Below are 6,167 nucleotides of genomic sequence, written 5' to 3'. Positions count from 1 at the left end.
AATCGAGTTGGTCCCCAACACAAATATCCGCAAGCTAATCCATCAGTTTTGTTTTGATAATGGTGTATCTCTCGCCAAAACAGGAAACAAAATCCGTGACATAACCACGACGATCATTCCCGACAGTCTTGCGGTAGAAGAACAAGGCTGCTTACGAGATTCGTTTGCTTGCAAAATCGAACATTTATAACAGATATTGCTTGATTGAAGCTGGAACAATCCCACCTCTTTTGAACCTTTTGTACTCCAATAAGTCCATACAAGAGAATGCAATTGCAGCTTTGTTAAAGCTTTCAAAGCATGCCAGTGGGAAGAAAATAATGGTTGAAAGTGGGGGATTGTGGTCCATTCTTACAGTTCTTAAGAGGGGAATGAGTTTGGAAGCAAGGCAGATAGCTGCTGCAACAATATTTTACCTCTCTTAAGTGAAAGGATACACCAAACTGATTGGGGAAATGGATGAGGCAATCCCAACACTTGTGGATCTCATCAAGGAAGGGACATGTAAAGTCAAAAGGTGATGAAATTGGGGAGGCACCGCCTAAGCATTTTTTAACAAATGTTTGGCACCGCCAAACGCACAATTCAAAGGTAGGTTGCCTAATTGTTTAAAAATGGTAATGGATAAATCATACATTCAACCATTTTATTTTTGGGTAATTACAGAATTAGTCCCTAAGCTTCAACTATAAATACCCTAGCTCATTTTGCTTCAAAATTATCCCAAAATCATTTCTTTCTCCCAATACTAGAGAGTTTTCTTGTGAGTAGTGAGTGTTTTGTAAACACCTATAAATTTTCTCTCTAGTAAAAGATCTGCATCAGTTCAGAGACGTAGGCATAATTAGCTGAACTCCGTTATCAATTTCGGGTATTATTTTTCCGCTTTTATTTCGCATTCTCACTAATCTGGTTATAAGGAAATCACTCGTACTCGGTTTATTTCCCAACAACTGATAATCAGAGCTTTTGGTTGTGAATTTTGTCAATTTTTTGCGAGGATACTATTCATTACTATTTATATAAATAGTGAATTTCGTGAATAGTAAAATTTTATCGGCGATATGAATTTGTCGACGGAGGTGTTCTAATACACGGTGGTTCGCAAGAATTGTCAGAAACGATCCAAACGAAGCAGGATTCGAGTGGGAGTGATGGCTGCAGACGAAGGGAATGTGAAAATTGAGAAGTTCGATGGTGCGGACTTTGGCTTTTGGAAGATGTAGATTAAATTTTATGTACCAGAAAAATCTATATCAACCTCTCTCAGAAAAGTAACCAAAAGGCATGAAGAATGAAGACTGGGCTCTTCTTGACAGACAAGCCTTCGGAGTTATCCGACTGACGTTATCCCGCAATGTTACTTTCAACATAGCAAAGGAAAAGACCACGACGGGTCTTATGGCGGCTCTCTCCAGTATGTATGAGAAGCCATCGGCCTCAAACAAAGTTCATTTGATGAGGCGATTATTCAATTTGCGGATGGCGGAAGGGGCATCAGTGGCTCAACACAATCACAACCCAGTTGAGTTCCGTGGAAATTGAATTCGATGATGAAGTTCAAGCTTTAATTCTCTTATCATCTCTACCAGACAGTTGGAATGCTACTGTTACAGCAGTCAGCAGCTCATCGGGAAACAACAAATTAAAATTTGACGATGTTCGAAATCTGGTATTGAGCGAAGAAATTCGATGGAAAGAATCGGGTGAAGCATCAACCTCCTCAGCCTTGCACACGGAGTCTAGAGGGAGAACTTCATAAAGAAATTCAAATCGTGGCAGATCCAAATCCAGAAGGGGAAAATCAAGAACGGGAAAGAAATATTTTACCTGTTATAACTGCGGTAAGAATGGTCATTTTAAAAGAGATTGTCGAGCACCGAAGAAAAATACTGGTGCACAGGAATCTGCCAACGTGACAGAGGAGACATGTGATGCCATGATTCTAAGCGTCAACAGTCCGATTGAATCATGGATCTTGGATTCAGGAGCATCTTTCCACTCCACCCCATGCTGAGAAATCATGGAGAACTATGTCAGTGGTGATTTTGGGAAGGTTCATCTAGCTGATGATGAAACCTTGAAGATCGCCGGAAGAGGAGACATCCGACTAAAGTTGTCAAACAAGACCACCTGGACGCTGAAAGGTGTGAGACATATTCCTGGTCTCAAAAGAAATTTGATTTGTTGAACAACTTGATGGAGAATGATAAACACAACCTTTTCAGGCTGTGAATGGAAGATTACCAAAAGAGCACTCGTCATTGCTCATGGTAAGAAGACTGGTACTCTCTATGTAACCTCAAATTTAGAGAATATCACTGCAGCCGCAATGCTGGTGGAAAATCAAACCTATGGCACCAAAGGCTTGGCCATATGAGCGAGAAATGGATGAAGACACTTTTGTCAAAATGGAAGCTGCCGGATCTAAAGAATGTAGATGTCGGACTATGTGAGGATTGCATCTTTGGCAAACAAAAGAAAGTTAGTTTTGCAAAGATTGGCAAGACAGTCAAGGCAGAAAGGTTAGAGTTGGTTCATACTGATGTATGGGGATCATCTCCAGTTCCATCTCTTGCAGGCTCATTATATTATGTCACCTTCATCATGATTCTACGAGGAAGGTGTGGGTTTATTTTCTGAAGAAGAAATCAGAAGTCTTTGATACCTTCAGAAAATGAAAAGCCATGGTGGAAAATGAGACTAGTTTGAAAGTCAAGCGGTTGCGGTTTGATAATAGAGGAGAGTAAAAAAATAGAAGATTCAGAGATTTCTGCGTAAACAATGGGATAAAGATGGAGACAACAGTTCCCATGACACCACAACAGAATGGCATAGCAGAGCGCATGAACAGAACTCTGAATGAATGTGCCAGAAGCATGAGGATACATGTCGGACTGCCCAAATTTCTATGGGCTGAAGCTATTAACACTGCAACTTACCTGATCAACCGTGGGCCCTCAGTTCCTTTGGATGGAAGAATACCAGAGGAAGTTTGGAGCAAGAAAGAAATAAACCTTTTACACTTAAGAGTGTTTGGTTGTATTTCTTATGTACAAATAGATTCTGCTGAAAGAAGTAAACTTGATGCCAAGTCCAAAAAATGCGTCTTTGTTGGTTATGGTGGTTATGAGTTCGGTTACCGGTTTTGGGACTATGAAAATTGGAAGATCATCAGAAGCAGAGATGTCATTTTCAATGAGATGTGATGTACAAAGACATGTCAACCATGGAATCAAGTAGCTCCAACACCGATGCTGAAACAAAGGAATTTGTTGAGTTTAATGAGATTTCTAGAAATGATGTTCAGATCACTCCTGAAGTAGTTCACGAAGAAACAGTCACACCAGAACTGAGATACTCCTCCAGAATTCCTAAACCAACCCAACGATATTCTCCTTCTTTGCACTACTTGTTGCTGACTAACAATGGTGAACCAGAGTGCTATGATGAAGCAATGCAAGTAGAGGATTCAGTCAAGTGGGAGTCTTCCATGAAAGATGAGATGGACTCGCTTATGTCAAATCAGATGTGGAAATTAGCTGAATTACCACTAGGCAAGAAAGCGCTCCATAACAAGTGGATTTACAGGACCAAGGAAGAGCACGATGGGAGCAAATGCTACAAAGCGAGATTAGTTGTCAAAGTTTTTTAGCAAAAAGAAGGTATTGACTACAATGAAATTTTCTCTCCAGTCGTGAAACTGTCTATAATCAGGCTGGTGTTGAAAATTATAGCTACAAAAAATCTACATCTTGAGCAGTTAGATGTAAAGACAGCTTTTCTTCATGGTGATTTGGAGGAAGAAATATATATGAGGTAGCCAGAAGGCTTCATAGAGGCAGGCAAGAAAAACCTGGTATGCAGGTTGAAGAAGAGCTTGTATGGTTTAAAACAAGCTCCTAGACAATGGTAAGAAGTTTGATAGTTTCATGAGTAGTAGTGGTTTTACCAGATGTCAAGCAGATCATTGTTGCTACATCAAGAGGTTCGACAATAGCTTCATTATTTTATTATTGTACGTTTATGACATGCTCGTTGCAGGCTCAAACATGCAAGAGATTATACACTTGAAGCAAGAATTGTCGAAGCAGTTTTCTATGAAGGATCTGGGCGCTATAAAGCAGATTCTTGGAATGAGATTAAGAGAGACAAAAAGTCGGGGACTTTGATGTTATCACAGGCTGAGTACATCAATAAAGTACTCTCCAGGTTCAACATGCAAGATGCTAAACCAGTAAGTACACCTTTAGGTGTTCATTTTAGACTCACCAAAGAACAGTCACCAAAGACGGAGGAAGAACGTGCACACATGGTGAAGGTGTCGTATGCCTCAGCAATTGGAAGTCTAATGTATGTCATGGTTTGTACCAGACCATATATTGCTCATGCAGTAGGAGCTGTTAGCAGGTACATGAATAATCCATGCAAGATACACTGGGAAGCTGTCAAATGGATCCTCAGATATATGCGAGGTACTACAAACAAAGCACTTTGTTTCAAAGGTGGAGATACGATACTGACAGGCTATGTAGATACTGACTTAGCCGGAAATGTTGACATCAGAAGGAGCACTACAGGGTATGTCTATACTCTAGGAGGAACCGCACTGAGTTGGGTTTCTTAACTACAGAAGATAGTTGCTCTATCTACAACTGAAGCAGAATATGTCGCTGTTACGGAAGCCAACAAAGAGATGGTTTGGCTCCAAAGTTTCTTGGAAGAGATAGGCAAGAAACAAGAAAACAATGTCTTGTATTACAACAGTCAAAGTGTTATCCATCTAGTAAAGAATCCATCTTTTCATTCCAGGACGAAGCACATACAATTACGGTATCATTTTATCCGGTCTCTTCTGGAAGATGGGATTTTGAAACTTGAAAAGATTAGTGGAGCTCAAAATCCGACAGACATGTTGACAAAGACGGTGACCACAAACAAACTGAAGTTGTGTTCAACTTCAGTTGGCTTGCTAGAGTAACAAGACCAGAAATGTTGTTGCATCGATCGAGATGTGAAGACATATTAAAATCAGTCTTCAAGTGGAAGATTGTAAAGTCAAAAGGTGATGAAATGGGGGGCACCGCCTAAGCATTTTTCAACAAATGATTGGCACCGCCAAACGAACAATTCAAAGGTGGGTTGCCTAATTGTTTGAAAATAGTAATGGATAAATCATACATTCAACCATTGTATTTTAGGGTAATTATAGAATTAGTCCCTAAGCTTCAACTATAAATACCCTAGCTCATTTAACTTCAAAATCATCCCAAAATCATTTCTTTCTCCCAATACTAGAGAGCTTTCTTATGAGTAGTGAGTATTTTGTAAACACATGTAAATTTTCTCTCTAGTAAAAGATCTGCAGCAGTCTGGAGACGTAGGCATAATTGGCTGAACTCCGTTATCAATTTCGGGTATTATTTTTCCACTTTTATTTTGCATTCTCACTAATCTGGTTATAAGGAAATTACTCGTACTCGGTTTATTTCCCAACAGGACACCATGTGGGAGAAAGAACGCAGTTATAGCTCTGTTTGGACTCATTTTATATCCCGGAAACCGTCAAAGGGTCATTGATGCCGGAACCATCCCATTTTTCCTGGATATCCTAGCTTCATCAGACAAACACGAGATCATCACGAATTCAGTAGTGTTTCTCGCAACCTTGGCAGAGAGTTCCGCGATTCTCTGGGCTTCATCTTTGCCTTTAATAACAAGGATTTTGCAATCTTCAACATCTCAAGTGGCGAAGGAGCATTGTGTTTCCATCTTACTATGTTGCTGTAACAGGGATGGTGACGAGGCCATCTTACTAAGGATCCTTCGGTTATGAACTCCCTGTACTCGCTTACGACGGATGGCACAACTAAGGCAAGCAAGAAAGCTCGCTCACTTATCAAGATTCTTCACAAGTTTCATGAAACAATCTCATCTAGACAAGGGTGTCAAGCGTATACACATGAACAGTTAGTTCATGTCTGGTAGAAGTGATCAAGGGCTGTTTTCATTTTGTACTTGTAAATATATACTTATGGTCGTTAAGATTTGAATCTTGAGACATTAGCTCCATTTTTGCAGGAGCTAATGACTATATCTTTATCATTATATCGGTTACTTTTATTATGAAGTGGAAATTTTGTAATTTAAGAAAAATATTTAATCAC

Source organism: Hibiscus syriacus, unplaced genomic scaffold (genome assembly GCF_006381635.1).
Source record: "Hibiscus syriacus cultivar Baekdansim isolate YM2019G1 unplaced genomic scaffold, ASM638163v2 tig00110328_pilon, whole genome shotgun sequence".
Lineage (NCBI taxonomy): Eukaryota > Viridiplantae > Streptophyta > Magnoliopsida > Malvales > Malvaceae > Hibiscus > Hibiscus syriacus.
The sequence above is the reverse complement of the archived record's forward strand: the minus strand, read 5'-3'. Positions refer to the sequence as shown.